The sequence below is a fragment of the Gracilinanus agilis genome, chromosome 3 (genome assembly GCF_016433145.1).
Source record: "Gracilinanus agilis isolate LMUSP501 chromosome 3, AgileGrace, whole genome shotgun sequence".
Taxonomy (NCBI): Eukaryota; Metazoa; Chordata; class Mammalia; order Didelphimorphia; family Didelphidae; genus Gracilinanus; species Gracilinanus agilis.
In genome coordinates this window covers 553,097,278-553,116,095 of record NC_058132.1, presented here as the reverse complement: position 1 = coordinate 553,116,095, position 18,818 = coordinate 553,097,278, and positions in this window count along the sequence as shown.

The window sequence follows — 18,818 nt, the reverse complement described above, 5'->3', positions numbered from 1 at the left end:
ACCCAAGCTCAAAATTTTAAGGCTCAAAATACTCTTTGATTTCTCCTTTTCATTTATCCCTATTCCTGCATTCATCCATTCACCAAATTCAGAGATACTTCCTTTGTAATATGTTTTATTAGTTGTTCCCTTTACTTTCTTTTTTTTCACCTTTACATCAACATTAGCTTCCAAACTAATCTCCTTCACCCTTGTCTTTACTTGCTGAAATTCAACCAGAAAGCCACTACTCAACTAATTTTCTTAAAATACTGTTTTAATCTTGATAATCATTGGTCAAAAAACATAAATTGCTTCCCATTTCCCTTAGGATAGAGTAAAAAACTCATAAACTTGGGTACCCTATTACCTACAAAATGAAGTACAAACTTTTGATCTTTACATCTTAAGACTCTCTAAAATCTGGATTCAATTGGCTTTTCCAAGACTTCACTCATTTTATTCTCCTTTACTTACTGTTTCTACCAAACAGGACTATTTCCCATTCCCTCTTTATCTCTTAAATTTTCCTGTCTCTGTGTCTTTGTTTACACTATCTCTCATGTACCAATTGGATTCCTTCAACTTTAATCTTTTGTCTCCTGATATTCTTCCCTTCTTTGAAGGAAATAATTCAGGTGAATCCTGTTCTAAAAGCCATATGTGATCATTCCAGCTGAAGGTAAACTTTCTTTCTCAAATTTTTAATTGAACTATCTTCAATTCACCTTTGTGCTTATTATAGTCTGGCTTATATCATGATTATAGTATACATGGTTCAGGAAAGAAGTAACTAGGATTTTGCTTTTCAAAATGCTTGGATTTAGAAGTATTTCTCATTAAGAGAAATTCCCAGTAGTCCTTTTCCCAGAGAACCATGTAAATAGGTAAAGGCAATTGCTTCACAAAGTAAGAAAACAGATCTAAGGTATTGATGTTATCCAGACATTTGTAGGAATTCTTTCTGACAAAAGTAAGGAAGCTAATAATTTTTTTTTACCTTAGTACTAACTTCATACTTCAAAAGATGGAGGAACTAACAAGGAAAAATTGTATTCTGGATCCAATTTTTAGTAACAGGTAGGAGTTCGTTTTGGGGATAGAAATTAAAAGAACTAAGGAAGAAAATGACCAATCAATCCAGTCAACAAGTGTTCATTACTGCCTACTTTGTGACTATTCCTTCTAATTGTTTCTAGGAGAATAAAGATAGGCATGGTTTGACTTGCATCCTATATTTTGGGAAAACAAACTTCAAAGGCATCAGTGGAAAACTAGACAGGGTCTTGCAGGCTAAAATTCCATAGGGTAGAGTTTTCTCCAACTTTTTTTTTGTGGACCTTTATGGCAATCTAATAAAATCTATGGATCTCTTCTCAGAATATTTTTAAATGTATAAAATAACATACATAGAATAATAAAGGGAATCTACTATATTGAAATAAAGCATTACACATATGCAAACATATAGTTATATGTGTGGCACATGTAACTTTAAACCAAGTTCATGGATCCCAGGTTATGAACCCTTGATCTAAGGGAAATAAGCCCAAGAAAGACGAGAAATTCTCAAGAATAGAATCCCAAAGTCAAAAAAGGAACCAATTCTACTGAAAAGAAAAAAATAACAGTTATCTGAAAAAGTTGATGTGAATACAAAAGGACTCAACAATTGACAATGTCTCTAAAGGTATGCACATGATATGGAACAAAGTGAAGGTAACATTAATATAAGAATATGGCATGATCTTGTTTAAAAAATAGCATCAGAAATGATAAAACTCAAAATGATCAAAGTATAATAAGGAATGCCAAGTATGACGAGAAGGTTTCTTTTAATTATGTTAGAAGAAATCCAAGGATGAAAGGAAGAATAAGACTTTATCTTGGGGGAGATGAGAGGGTGATAATTGGCAACAGTGGAAAAAGCATTCCTTCATTGTTTTTTAGTTTCTGCTTTCTTTGCAAGGGAAAACTACCCTGGGACTGGAAATGACAGAATAAAAATGTTTTATAATCAACCAGAACCAAGATAAGTTAGAAGGTTATAAGAAGGCACCTAACAGAGCTTTAGGAATTCAGGTTACAAGTGAGCAGAACTAAGAGAAAATTATACATAGCAATAACAATATTGTACAATGATCAACTATGAATGATTTAACTATTCTGAGATGTACAATGTTACAAGATAATTGTAAAGGACTTATGATGAAAAATACCATCTAATTCCAGAGAAAGAACTGATAGATTCTGAATGCAGACTGAAGTATACTTATAAAATTTTCCCTATTTTTCTTAGGGGGCTTTTTAAGTTTGTTTTCTTTTACAGCATGGCTAATATGGAAATATATTTTGCATGACTTCATATGTATAATCTATATCAAATTGCTTGCCTTCTTAAGGGGGGATAAAAGGGAGGGAGAGAATTTGGAACATTTTAAACAAAAAAAGTTTAAAAATGTACATGTAATTGAAAAACTTTTTTAATGAATGTCAAAAAATTTTTACATATAATTGAGGTAAAAAAATTTTTAATAATTGTTTGGAAGGTCAGTTAGGTAGCACAGTAAATAGAGTACTAGGCCTAGAGGTGGAAGGACCTGTGTTCAAATCTAGCTGCAAATACTTCCTAGCTATGTTACTCTGGACAAGTCACTGAACCCTAATTACCTAGACCTTGCACTCTTCTGTCTTAGAACTGATATGAAGGCAGAAAGTAAAGATTTTTCTTAAAAGATGGAGTTGGAAATTTTAAAAAAGGAATTCCGGTTACATAGGCTAGATGAACTATGTACTTGTGTCCTGAAAGAATTGGCAGATGTAATTGCTAAAGCACTAGCAATGATATTTAAAAGACTGTAGAGAACAGGGAAATATGTGGGAGAGTACCACAGGACTACAATATGACAAATGTCTTCATTTTCAAAAAAATAAAAGGAAACAGTCTGTGAACTTTAGTCTAGTAGACTTGACTTTGATTCCTGGGAAAATTTTAGAATGAATCAGTAAACAATGATTAATGCATTGTCTAAAAAAGGAAACATTCATTACAAAGAACCAGTATGGCTTCATTGAGAACAGGGCATGCAAGATTGTTATTTCCTTGTTTGAAAAGGTTATTAGACTATTTATTATTATGTATTAATATGTATATTATTGACTGATAAATCTGGAGAATACTATAATTGGTAAAGGTTATCTAGAATTTAGATCCTATTTAGTAAAATATATTTTATTTTATCTGATATGCTAACTATTCAATTTGTTATGTTAGGATACTATGAAGCTGAGGTACACCAAAAGGAAGTAATATACTAAAAAATAACTGGGGCTAAAAGGCATCAACAAAACTTTAACAAAAGAAATCTATCAAACAAAGATATCTGTTCACTAAAGAATTATGTTAGCATCATGAAAGATAGGCTACATTCTCAAAAGAAAGGATCCTTTGTAGATTTTCCTCTGAGTGTTCTTCTTTATAAAGGAAAATGTATTCATTCAACCTCAAAAAGTCTGAAGTTCTCTCAGTGAAATCAGCACTGAAAAAGAAATTGGTCCAACCAACTATATAGGAATAACAAATTGGATGAAAAGCAAACATTGCCCAGATGCCACATGAGGCTAGAAAGAAAGAATGAATCTATCAATATTCAGTAAGTAATCAAGAACATTTTTTTTACTAACCTAACACTGAAGGTGTCAAAACATTTGAGTTGCCCCAGGTTCCATAGTGCAAGTGGTTGAACTGGGTTGGGAACCTAGGTATTGTGACTCCCAGTCCCAGACTTTTCCACTAGACTATTTTGCCTCCCAGCACATCATCACTGTGCCCCTCAGACATACACAAGCTAATGCTCAACCAGACAGCTTGGGCTCATTCCTAATCTCTGTCTACAAATACTTTCCCCATTCCTATTCATCAGGATTCCATACAGCTTATCCCTCTCTACCTGAGTCACTAATTGAAAGCGTTTGAGACTGCATTGTATGAAACACATGGGCCCACCCAAGAATGTCCTACCATGTTTCCAGTCACACAAGCTGTAGAAAGCGTTTTCTAGATGGATTTGAAGGGAAGCCAGACTTTGAGTGGGAAAATTCCTTCCCACACCCCACCCCCACTGGCCTGTAACATATCTGGCATTTGCATAAATGCAATTGCCTGGGAGAATTTGAAAGTCAGTAAAACACTTCAAGACCTTTCTGGATGAAAGTAATCCTGGAAATTCATTAACGCAGCCTCAGAAACTAGCATTTAGTCAGTAGGCTCAGGCTACTAAAATTGCAAATGGGTGTCTATTAAGGACTGAGGTTACTGCTGAAGAAAAAATAAAGGAGAAGAAAGGAGCTGATTGGCTAAAAGAAGAGAGAAGGAAATGGCTTCACAAACTTTTCTATAGTAATTATGCTTTATACTCTGTTATTCTCATTATTCAGTCTTCTTTACAGAAGACTGCTCAATGGGAGCCTTGTTTCATACAGAATATTCTAAGACATATCAGAGCCTTTTGATTTGACTCCATAAGGCTACCTATGCCTACATGACCATATAAAAGATCCATGTACACCCTTCTAAGTTTCTTCAACAGGAACGTTTTGGGTACCTTCAACTTTGCAACCCTACCTCAGTGGAAGAGTATTTCTAGATTTTTAAAAGAATTTTAATAAACAAAAGTTTTTAGAAAGGGAAAGGAATCAGTTCAGATAACATTGATCAACTTTGGAAAATATTGATTGTTTTGAAATATGCTCTAATATATAAATTAACATCATATGATACCTCCATACAAAAATATTTCATAAGATCCATTATTCATTGATGAAGATACTCCAACCACCAATGTAGATTGCAACCCCTCACTCTTTAGTAGATGGTCTTATCTGCATTACTATGGCCAAAAATATTTTTCAACAGATGGTCAGCTTTGTAATCAGACTTCATTGAAAGACTCATACTCAAATTCTTATTAACTTGTTGGGGCCCAAAAGTACCTGTTTTCTGAAAGAGCCCTACAATGTACAGTCACTTCCATGTGATACAGTACCAGAGTAGGATATTAGTAGAAACTTTATGTCAGTAATCAGTTAATGATAGATTAATGAATATTTACTCTATGTCCAGAACTCTGCTATGTTCCATGAGAGATTTAGAAAATTGTGACGAAAAACATGCTACTAAAACCTAACAGTTTTATTGGGATAAAAGGTACCACAAAGTAGAAAGATAAGTAGGTTGACAGTTAGAAAGGTATGTACATGCATACATGGAGTGAATGAGCAAGAAAACAATCTTTTATTAAGTGCTAAGCACTGGGAGTACACATTTTCAAAAAAAGATATTCCAGTTCAGTGACCATATGAGAAATGACTCAAATTAATAATAGAGAAATTAAAATTTAAAAAATTGTCTGCTTCTTCACATTCATCATATTGGACAAATGACAAAAAAAAATAGGAAAATGGCAAACATTGGAAGAAATAGAAGAAAAAAAGCACATTAAAGCACCTTTTATAGAACCATGAATTGGTATAGTCATTTTAGAAAACAATTGGGAATTTTCCTCAAAAAGTAATTAAACCATGCATACTCTTTTACTTAGCAATGACACCATTAGGTCTATATGTGAAAGCTATAAAAATAAATAAATAATAGGAAATACCCCCCCCCCCCAAATGTACAAAAATACAGCAGCTCTTTTTGTAGAAATAAAGGAATGGAAACTGAGAAGGATACCAATCAAATAGGGACCAGATTAACAAATTACAGCACATGGATTTAATGGAACATTATTGTGCTATGAAATCTGATGAAATCGTTTTAGAAAAAATCTGGGACTATTTCTAGGATCTGATATAGATTGTGCTAGAAGAAATTAATTCATTTCAGAAAAAAAAAAAGAGGAATACTTCTGTGAACTGAATCAGAATGAAGTAAGCAGAAATGGTGGGGGTGGGGGGGAGAGCACATTGTAAAGACAAATAACTGAAATATTTAAGAACTCTGATTCTTAAGAATTCTTAATAAGAACATAACATGATTACCAGTCATAATTCCAGAACATCGATGTTAAGGAATACTGTCTACCTCTTAACAGAAAGATGAGAGAATCAAGATAAAGAATGAGGAATATATTTTTGAACACTGCCAAAATTATAATTTGTTTCATTTTACTATGCATATTTGCTACAATAATTTTGTTTTTGTTTCTCCAATAAAAGATAAAGGAAGAGAAGTTGGAAAGGAGAGAAAAAAATGCTTGTTCATTGAAAAATTAAAAAATTTCAAAAAAATACAAGAAAGCCTTATAATTCCTATCCTCAAGGAGCTGACATTTTAATGAGACAAGACATCATATAACACTGTGCTAGGAAGAAGGAAGGGCTGAGTAATGTTAGAGGCAAAGTGAGGAAAAAGCAGGAAAGTAACATGGATGAGAATTCTACAACTAGGTATGGTAGGCTCATCTACCAGAATCAAGGATACTGGGGCAAAGTCCAAGGTTCCACCAGAACAAAGATGAGAATGATAGCTGGGAGGAAAGCGAGATGTGGATATAGGTTGGAAGACTGTAAAATGACATATATATGCATATATATGTATATATATATATGTATGTATATACATATATATACATATATATATATAGTATAGAGGATAGCAAATAGTGGCTCAAATTCTAAATGAGGCTTCTTAAGTATATACCTGGAATTTTTAATCAAAATTAATGAATGATTCTGAGGGATTTATGGTAAAGAACGCTACCCACATTCAGAGGAAGAACTGCGGGAGAGGAAACACAGAAGAAAAACAACTGCTTGAACACATGGGTTGAGGCGGACATGATTGGGGATGTAGACTCAAAACTGCCACACCAATGCAACTATCAACAATTTGGAAATAGGTCTTGATCAATGACATGATAAAACCAGTGGAAATATGCATCAGCCATGGGGATTGGGGGGAGCTCAGGGGGTGAAGGGGAAAGAGCATGAATTGTGTAACCATGTTAACTTTTCTAAAAAATAAATATTAATAAATGTCTAAAAAATTAATGAATGAGCCTGTGTCTATGCATTGATCCATCTTATCCTTATCTTCTATCTTTAATCTATAAACTAGTAGCCTTGGAAGTGAACTGAGCTTGGGCTAAATTATCACTCTCCAACCTCTAGGCAAAGAAGTACATTATGTGCTCCACTTGGTCCTCCACTATATATAGTTATTTCCCAAAGTTGATGATCTCATTCCACTTCAGGGCTAGCTACTACTGTTTTCCTCCTCCTCCTCTAACCATTCTTTGAATCCAGACATCTCCTCTGGGACAGTTTCTGCCTGGTTTCCAAAGGGCCAATTAGCTAATCTGATAAACGGTCTGTTGAATTGAATTAACAAACTAATTATACTAATGTGCTAATCATAGATGGCTATAGGAGCTGCACAGAGCTAATGAGAGAAGCCTATTTGAGCTGTAGAGGGCCCTCCTTCCAATCTCTAGTCAATACATATGTTATAATAAGAGCCTTCTGAAGAGAAGGAAGGGACAAGGTCTAGCCCTATAACTTCATTTATATAGGAAACTCACAGTTGAGGAAATCCCCCTCAACCAATATAGTCTGGCACCTTCTTTTCAATTTAGTCTTAGAGAGCTGCCTAGAGCAGTGGTTGTCAAACTCAAATAAAAATGGGGTCCACTAAAGCATATGCAAGAATTCCTATAGGCAGCATATTGACTTAGAAACCTATATATTAATAATATTGTGTTCTGCTGCATTTTTTATTTTATTAAAACTTTCCCAATACATTTTCATTTCATTTGGACCACATCAGAAGGTATTGCCAGCTGCATGTAGCTGGTCACCAGGACAACTACATATTTATCACTATCTAATGGCCTAGATTAAACTTGAGAAGTTAAGTGACTTAATAATAACTAGCATTTATATAATGATTTAAGATTTGCAAAGCACTTTACAAATATCATCTAACTTAATCCTCATAACCACCCTGGGAAGTAGAACTATTGTTATCCTCATTTTATAGAGGAAGAAACTAAGACAGCTGAGGTTAAGTGACATGCCTAGAGTCACACAATAAATATCTGAGGCTAGACTTGCATAATCACCTAGCCAGTATGTGACAGAGATGGGACTTGAACCACCAGCCCCTACCACCCCCAGTCAGTAGTCCTGGCTCCAAAGCCCCCTTTCAAACCCATTATGCCATAGCGACCTTCCTTGGAAAGGGGTTTACATTATATATAACAACATATATAATGTATTATATATAATATATATAAATTATACATAAATAATTAGTATAGTTTTTCTCTTATCTTATATTGATTTGTATACATGAAATAAATTATAAATCAATAGAGATGATAATATGACATCTGCCATCAATGTATATTGATGAATAGTAAAAGGTATAACAAATGTATATTTAATATACATCTCAAGAGCAAAAAGTAATCATATATTTATATGTAGGCATATGCTTATATATACCAAGCATATCAATATTTCTTTAAAAACAGATTAGCCACTTCCTTCTTGGCTCCATTTCTGCTTCCCTCACCATGGGCTATTTGGGGGGCGGGGGGAAGGGGCAGTTATTATGATGGTCTTCAGAGAGCATATATAGATCAAATATTTTATATTTATTATAAAGTTATAGTCAAATAATAATAGTCCCAAATGATGGTCCTTGACATTGTTCTTTCACATAAATATGTATCTCGCAGAAACCCAATGAAACCACAGGGAAGGTTTTTACAAGTCCTATTTTATGGATTTGGAAATTAAGACTGATCGAGATTAAACATCTGGTATAAAGTCATTTGATGAATAAATTACTGAGGCAGAACTAAAACACAGGTCTTATAATGTCCAAGGTTGTCTTATTTATTTATTTTTGGTAAGGTGGGGATCTAGTGTTCTTTCCACTGCACTTTATTATGCTGCCTCTCAATCACCTCTATCCTAAATTAAGTATTATAGACTATGAATGACAAAGAAGCTTATAAGAGGGAGAGTTCTACACAACCTGGAGTAATTAGGAAGAAGGTTCATGACAAATAAATATCATAAAGGTTCTGAAAGATGTGTTGGATATGGATGGGCAGAGAGGAGTAGGAAAGGGATTCTAGCTCAGGAGAAGAGTTTGAGAATCAAGAAGCAGTGATCAGCTTGGCTTGTTAGGAATCCTAGGGAGACTGATCTGGCTAGAATAAGGAAAGTCAAGTTGAATAGATAAAAGGAAGCCATATTATGGGAGATCTTAAATTCCTGAATAGGGAGGGACTTGAGATTTGCAATAGGGCACTATTAAAGGCACTCAACCAGGACCCACCCTGTAATAATACTTTCATAAAAGAGGATGTTGAAAATAGAGCAATTTCTGCATAATCAAGATATTGAAAACATCAAAAAATGTTATTGTATGGTACTCATGAGAAATGTCTTCTAACTTTTTCCTTACAGTCACTGAAACTCTTCCCAAAGAAGCCTTGTAAGTTGCCCTATTGTTCCCCAAAAACATTGTTTGTGAAAAACGTCATTGCCAGGCTTGGTACTTACAAATAGTTTGCTTCATATCTTTCATTCTATAAAATCATCAGAGTGTTTCTTGAAAGGGTTTTAAGCATCCTTGAGTTTTGAACTGGTGGGTTCTGAACATTTCTATCTTCATTCTTTATTGGTCAAGGGAAATTTTTTTGGCAAGGAAACAAAAAACCTCAGCTCTATGGCACCAGTTTATAGTCAAAATTCTGCTTTTTATACCAATAGCTATTATTATTTTTTTTTAAACCCTTTAACTTCTGTGTATTGACTTATAGGTGGAAGAGTGGTAAGGGTAGGCAATGGGGGTCAAGTGACTTGCCCAGGGTCACACAGCTGGGAAGTGTCTGAGGCCGGATTTGAACCTAGGACCTCCTGTCTCTAGGCCTGGCTCTCAATCCACTGAGCTACCCAGCTGCCCCCCAATAGCTATTATTTTTAAACAATGTGTAACTGGCAATTATATCATGCTTTAAGTTTTCTAAGTTAGTTTATGTGCATTATCTCATTTGTGAGATTAGTATGACAGGTACTATTGTCCTTGTTTTAAAGAGAAAAAAAGTGAGACTAGAAGAGGTCAAGCTAATAAGTATAAGAGGCAGGATTTAGACCTAGATAGCTTATAAATACAAAAGTAAAGTACACTATCATCTAAGTCACTGATAAAAATAATAAACAGCTGAGGACCTATGTAAGAAAATTTTCTTCTCTGAAAGTATCTAAAATTCTATTTAATACATTAATAATTTTCTAAAGAACATTTTTGTTGCCTGAAAAAAACAATACAGTTCTAAGAGTTGAGTCCATTGGATTTTTATCATGTACCTGAGGATATCAATGTGTACAGCCAATGTAGAAAGGTCATGACTAGACTTCTAAACTAAATCCAAATACACCTCACTTTATAGAGGAAAACAGATTTATGTTAATGGATATATTTTTTTAAAGTTGTGGGTAAATACATTTTATCTTTTGTAAGAGGCATCATTTTAAATGCAATAAGATTCCCTGTTATATAAAGGAATCCTTTAGTAAATCTTTTTTTTTTCACAATGTGAATAATCACCCCTTATTTGTTTTGTAAGTTTAGATTTTCCTGTGTCCTGTTTTATTGAATTGGGACATATAAATAATGAGAATGACTATGTATTTTTTTAATCTTATAAACACATTTACATTATGAATAAGTTTCAAAAGACTGTTATCAAGTACCATATGTTTTCCTTTCACTTGTAAAGAGCCATTTCTAAAGATCTAACACAAGAGCAGATGAGCCAAACTGACTGGATTTGGGGATAATTGGATTTTCCTTTCTCTTCACAAAAATTATGCATGCCTGGGAAGAACAGCAAGAATAAACTCCAAGGGATGCTCACTAATTACCATTAGCTAGTGCCTGGCTTTTGGAATTTGATGTAAAAAAAAAAACACCCAGAAATAAAACTATTGGCTTGGCTTATAGGAAACTATAACATTTGGGCAATGATGGGGGAAGACCAAAGTTGAGTGTACTAGACTTTGGATGGAACCCAAATGATGTTTCTCTTTCTTGTTTATTTTGTTGAATGACATGATTCAACTCATTAAGGATTTCAAAGTTAAATTAGGTCTAAGGGAAAGTACTCCTCCTTTGCCAAAGCATCTCTGGTTGGAATTCCATTATCTCCCATGATCCCAGACAGGGATTTCCTCCTACTCAGTTCTGAGTAATTATGTGTAAGTAAACCCTTAGTGTTCTCTCAGAATGACTATGCTGACTTGCTGGTTCACCATGAATCATTCATGCAGCAAGCACATTCAATGAGAGGCAAAAGAGGGCTAAAATTGATTTGTAATGTTTAGTTGGAGTATGGGTTTCCAATTCATTTCACTTGGCTGAATGGAATTGATGCAACCTCCTTGAACACCACACCCTTTCCCAAAATGAATACAGAAAGAAGGAACTGAGCAAGCATAGGCAATCAGCCCTCTGTTCCACCAAAGCTTGGACAGAAACCTAACTTTAGAGAAATAAGAGAATTTACAAGCCATTGAATCCAGCTCTCTCATTTTATAGATGCTAAATGAATGTGTACTTTAAGACGCATAGAAGAAATGGATACCAAAAATTAAAGCATTTGGTGGGGAGGTGAATTAGTAGAACAAATAAAGATATGGAAAACATATTTTCTCATCATTCCCTTCTGATTCTACAAGAAAACAAAATCTCTCCTAGTTTTGTAAGTATTTCAGGAGAGAAACATATACTCCTCAATACAGTGTTCCAACTGGGCTCCAACACATATCCCCTTATCCATTAGCTATTAGATTCCAGGACCACTAACTATCACATATTTCTAAGTGATCCTTAAAGCCATTTATAACATTCAAGCATATTCAAGCCTCCACAGCTCTTCCCAGAGAACACTAGGGGATGTGTATTTCAAATCCTATTCTTCCTATTCATCCACTCCATTCCCAATTGATTGCCTGACTGATAATTAATGTAGAATTGGAGATATGGTACAGGGTATAGTGTAATGAAAAAGTATCAAGCATTCCACAGATACATACCACTGGTTATCCTCTCCAGTGCTTTCTGAAGCAAATTAAAATGTAATTGGGAAATAGTTAACAAAATTAATAAAAATACAATAAAATGTAGATAATATTATATTTTTCAGCCATCATTCTGCTCATAGGGATCATCCTACACAGAGTAGTGGCCCTGTTTCTGTTTGAGTGGTCCTGTTTCTACTTGAGTTTGATATCGCTGGTGTAACAAACTGGAGCTCTTGAGTTAGTTATGGGTTCAAATCCTTTTGAAAATGTCTACATCTCACGTTAAGAAAATCACACAGGGGGCAGCTGGGTAGCTCAGTGGATTGAGAGTCAGGTCTAGAGTCGGGAGGTCCTAGGTTCAAATCTGGCCTCAGACACTTCCCAGCTGTGTGACCCTGGGCAAGTCACTTGACCCCCATTGCCTACCCTTACCACTCTTCACACAGAAGGTAAGTGTTTAAAAAAAAAAAAAAGAAAGAAAGAAAGAAAGACACACAACTAGATGGCCTTCTAAGCTCCATTCTAAATTTGTTTTTTAAGTCACCCCACACCCCCACTAGACATAATCCCATTAAATCAGAGTCAGGGTTTAACAAAGATTTAACTAAACAATAAATGAATCAATTTCATTTGAGAGAGGAAAAGTTTAATACCACTAAGTTAAGGAAGCAACAGGAGAGGAAGATAAAATGTGAGTAAAATAAACTCAAAACAAATAGTAACAAAGAAATGGAAAGTGATAGATTTTATGTCATTAAGACCTGATACTTGTTCATCTGGGTGAATTTAAACAAGTTCTCCAGGCCTTCAGTTTCCTCTTCTATAAAATGAAGGATTGGCAAAATATCTGTAGTAGCACTTTTTTTTTTTAGAAACAAAAGAACTGGATACCTAGTTGATAGTCATTGATTTTGCAATGACTAAGCAAATCATAGTATCTGGACATAGTGAAACATTTATGTACTATAAGTCAGAGTTGCAAGCTCTTACTACAAGCCAGGCACTATGCCAGACACTAGAGACAGGAAAAAAGGCAAAAACAGTCCCTGCCTTCACATTCTAGTGGAAGACAGAACATGCAAACAACTCTGTACGTACAAATGCATACAGGGTAGACTGAAGGTAATCTAAGTGAGAAAGCCCTGGCAGTAGGTGGGATTTTAGCTGAGCCTAAAGAAATAATGAATATGAAGACTGCAAAGATGCATGGAAAGATTCTGAAGTTATAGGTCCTGAAATAAAATACTGAATTTCACGGATATGTTGGTAAATTTTGCTGAATTGCTTAAAAATATTTAATTCTTTGATATATCAAACAGTGGCAGTGATATAAAAAATCAATATAATTTTCCCCAAAAAAATAAGGAGGTTGCATTAAATCTACGATATGATAAAAAAAAAAAGTATATCTATGGTCCCTTCCAGCTCTAAATCTTTTGATGATTTCATGAACTAACATAATTTTCAAGGGAAAGGGGCTATGTCATACTCTGAAATAAGAGAATAATAGTGACTGAGCAGTGAAGGACATTGACTCCAAAGCATATTGAATATTATTTTTTCCATGAAAGATTTTTTTCCCTAAAATTCTACTATTACCTGACACAGTTACTTGTCATGAATTCAAAATTTATCAGAGATACTCAAGCAACAGCACTTGTTCTTAGTTGAGGGTAATTACACAAGCAAAATAACAGGTTTTACAATGCTATATGGATAGAATTTAGTCCTAACTACCTGGCAACAAAAAAATTAAAAATTAGAATTATTTATTAACATCTCTGCCTTTGTTAGTATTTATTTCAGATATTTCCAATAGTAGTAGATGATATTTAAAAATGTTTACATTTTCCAAAGCTCTGTGCATACATGCACACACACACTCACACACTCATATATACACTCATTTTATCCTCACAATAACCCTGTGAGGCAGATATTATAGTTATTATTTTCCCCACTTTAGAGATAAGGAAACTGAGATTGGAGAACTTAAAGTTGCCCAAAGTGAACAAGCTACTAAAGGTCAGAAGGTGGGATTCAATCCCAGGTCTTTCCTATTTCACATCCAACACTTTTCCTACTATACTAATTACCAATAACAATTTCAACAGGCTATCTGAATTGTTAAAATAATTTCTTTTTTTGGACCTGTGATTCATTGATATGTGGGGAAATTTCTTCTGCTAATGAAGACATTTTGTAATTTATAGTTTTAGATTATTATTGGGAGCTCTAGGAGGTAGGCTGACTTGTCACCAAGCCATAGCCAGTAGTTTCAAAAATGGGAATGAAGCCCATGTCTTTCCTCTTCCCTTTATCTACTTTGCCAAGCAATTACATGAAGATCATTTAATTTCTTAATGTCAACATAGTATTCATAACTCCTAGAAATATGTAGTAAATTTGTGTTTTATATAAACTATAGAGACATGATAAGATGACTGTAGTCATCTTCTCAATAGCCTTACAAGGAATCTCACTTCCTGGACCATACCTTGAAGATGTACATCCTTTCATCTTTTCAATTCCTGTCCTATGGCCTGCTCTTCTGATTGGTGGCTGTGTCCTCTGGCTCATTATTTGTGGAAGACCCTAGCCATCATCTCAATAGCCTGAACGGTTTTGCTTTTCTGCCTCAATAAGAAACCATGCCTTTAAGAATTGGAAATCATACTTCAAGCTCCTCTCCCCACACTCCAGTTTTGGAACACTGATTAAGCAAACAAAAACATTTTTTTTCTAGGAAGGTGTGTGTCAGTCTAGTTCCCTAGGGCCTCCTCCCATTATTATAACTTTCCTAGACCAAATTATTCCTATATACCCATCATTCTCCCACTGTATTTAGTCAACTCCTATTAGAATGTAAGTTCCTTGAAGGCAAGAGTTATCTTTGCTTTTTTTATTTGTATCCCCAAAGTTTCATACACATAATGACACATAATGTGTGTTTAATAAATGATCTTATTCAGTCATGAAAATGGGCTCATCTCCCTTGAAAGTTCTTTTTTTAATGAAGTTTATTATAGATTTAGAGCTTTATTGGACATTAGAAGTTATTTACTAAAAAGGTACAAAATATGCTACCATTAGACTGCATGGTACTGAGCACTCCCTGAACCAGACTAAAATGTAATTGGAAACTAGTTGACAAAAGAGATAAAAATATAATAAAATGTAGATAATAATGCATTTTAGGACTATGTCAATTTATGGTCCACAGAGATCTTTATGTATGGTTTAGTGGCTCCCTTTTTATTTCAGTTTGACAATACTGACATGGTACCACCTATTCATTTTAGAGACCAGGAAACTGAGACCCATAGATGGTAAGTTACTTGCTCACGGAGCAAATGATAAAGCCAGGGCTTTTTATACTTTCCAGCATACCTTGTTGTTTTTTAAAGAAGAGGGTTGCTTCTGGTACCAAAGAGTTTTTATAATTACTATCTTATAGCCCAGGTGAAGGTCAGAAAATGCTTTTCATAGTTATTTTCTACCTTGTGAATCAAAAGAAGAACACTAGGTCATGCTGAGGTTCCTACTGACTATATGACATTGAAAAAATGTCAGGTTTGCCCAAGTTCTACCTAGGACATCTCCTTTAACTGTAGCGGCTACAGTAGCCTCTCACTCCCAAAGGAACCAGTCCAGGATAAACAGGGGAAACATTTTTTCATTTCTTTTGCGTCTGCTCAAGGAACTGAAATCATCTCATTTTTAGTTAAATGTTGTTTCCCAGGCGTCCTTCTGATGAGAAAATTCTAAAGAATCTTTTATTCACAAAGTCTTCCCTTTCTGCAATGGTACAGAATTGAAGTGACCACAGAGAGTAGAGGAGAGGTTTTCTAGACCGGTCCTATCAGCTGTCTAGCCACAAGAACTTGCTATTTTGCCTAAGGCTCTTCAATCAGTTCCAGGTTAGTCTTTCTGATCAAATGAAGATGTTTAAGAATGCCTTGATTGTTTGCTTTAATTTTTTTGTTTGTTTGTAGAGTGTTTGTTGTTCCCTACCTTCCTTTCTTAACTGAGGATGACTCTACTGTTATTTATGAGTTGAATCTATGATTTTTATAGAGAAAACAAAACAAACATAAGCAACTACCAGGAAGTACGATGAAAAGATGATGCTAATATTTTATTTGTTTGTTTTTCTTTCTCTCCTAGAATAGGAAACTCTTTAACAAAGCAGAAGACCTTCAACTCTTAGTCTTAGAGAGATTCCCTAGACAGGAAGAGTATAAGTGACTTTCTCAAGGTTTCACAACCAGAATGTGTCAAAGATAGACCTTGAACTAAGGTCTTGATTCTCTGACCAGCCCTATATCTACTATGCCAGACAGCCTCTTGATGATAAAGTTAATGATACTTAAGATAGAAAAAACTGGATACAGGAAGCAGTAAAATACTTACAGAATCAGCTGTGCATCAATGTAAAAATAATTTAAAACTCAAAGGTCAAAAGAAAATAACTTCGGTGAAAGAAAAAAAATCACTAACAGTAGCATTTCTTTGCATCACAACGTCCTGGTAAAAAGATTTAGAGGAGCCAAAAGGTTTTTTTTTTTTTAATTTCTCTTGCTACCCAACCTGTGAAAGCAACCTCAGTAAGTGGAATAGATTTGTATGCCTCCAGTAACAGAGGTGTAGGAAAATGAGTGACTTCAGTTACTGGAAAGGAGTATTTGCATTGGATAACTTAATATTTGAGAAAGGGTAGGGAGAGAGGCAGGATGGGGAAAGATACATCTTAACTTTATCAGATGTTACAGATTCAGTTTTTTGGTCTGCTCAGAGATATTTTGTCTGTGTCAGTATTCCCAGATGAGGGTTTATATTTTTTAAAGCATTCTTTTTCCAAAAAAAATCTTTATGTTCTTTACCATTTTTAGGTAAATAAAATAATTTGTTGCTTGCAAGTTTGGACACTCTTCACTGCTACATGCCATTTCTGATGGTTTTAAGATCAACTTGAGTATATAAGCTACTGTGGAAACAACTTGCATTCTCTTCTCTAGAGTACATAAGACAAAAAGTGAAACTTAATTAATAAAACATTATTCCTCTGAGGAAGTAAAATATGCTGGAGTGTGCTCCTGCTGTATACAAAGTACCTTGTGTTTAAGGAGAGATGCACTGGAAATATATAAATGGAATGTAAGAAGATTATTCAAAGCTTATGATTGGATGGCATTTTTTTCAAAATTACTCAGGAAAAGGCAAATAAAACATTACCATCTATATACAACAATGTCGATGCTTATATTTTTTAGTTTCTTCCATTTTTAGCTTTAAATACGGAGAATGACCTTGAGACATGAGGTACTCGATGACCACTTAGGTGACCTCAGACCATCAGCTCCTCAGAAAGTCATTAATTTCCAGGAAACGCCTTGTCCCTCAATCACAGTAGGGAGGGTGGTCTAGTGGTTTGAGCGTGGGAGTGGGAATCACGGCCCTTGAGTTCTATTTTTGGTCTCTCCTACTGACTGTTTGGCTGCTTATGAGTCACCTTAACCTCAGAGCCTGTCTTCTAAACAGAAATAATGATACCTATGTCCTGTGCCTCACAAGGATGAAGTGAAGTTTAATGTTCATTTCTCAAATTCTTTAAAAGTTTAGAAAACAGGCACAACTAGATTTGTGGCAAAATCTAACACAATTGTTCTTATTCTATGGCAGTCACATTTTAGTTACTATGATTTAGACAATTTATTGAATTAAAAGATTAAAAGCAATGAGGAAAAAAACCCAGATAATTAAACCTACAGCAAACTGTATATATATATATATATATATATATATTTGCTTGAGTCTCTTTTCCAGTAGAAAAGAACATGTATTTGTTACATGTGATGAGACACAGAATCTCATCTTGGTTTGTAAGTAAATGAGAAATTGAGTCCATGATTATCCTTGTGAAGAATCATCAACACAATATTAAAAACTACTTTAAGTTGCGGAAAAAGGAATTTTTCATTTCCAAGATATCTCTTCTAACTAAAAAGGAAGTTTATAGATTCTAAGGCAATGTTTATACATAAATATAACCCCTTTTTAATGCAAGATTAATACATACCTTATTAACTATACAATATCCAATATCTAATACAATATACAAAACATATACAATGTATATGCCCTATATAACTTACATAGAAACATAAAAATCACAAATTATATTTTAAGGTATATTCAAATCATATTTTTGCCCTATTTCGATCTAGGAAAGGCTGGCATTTATAATGATAATACAAATATATATAAAAAGATAACCTCTAACCTCAAGAAGCTTATAGTCTAATGTGAGAGTTATGATGTCAGTTATTGATGCTGAAATAATCTGATACACATATGCAATTAACTATATTTAGAATATGATGAAATTCATGGAAGTTAAGCAATGTGGTAAGAGTAATGAGGGAAAGTTTAATATAGAAGGGTGTACATGAACTGGGTCTTGAGGGTGGGGGGAAGAAGAGAAGGGAGAAAAGAAGGGAAAAAGATATGTAAGAATAAGTCATTCAGGCCATGAGGGATTTTATACACAAACATACCAAGGTGACAAGGAAAGGGGGTCAAAATCAGTGAACTGCAAATAATCCTGTTTGTCTGGAGTAAAAAGTGCACAGAGAGAAGTGCAAGGAATAAGGCTGCTAGATTAGAATCAAATTCAGAAGGACCTTGAATGCAAAACTAAATAGGTCATATTTCTTCTAGCTGCCTATAGCAAGGCA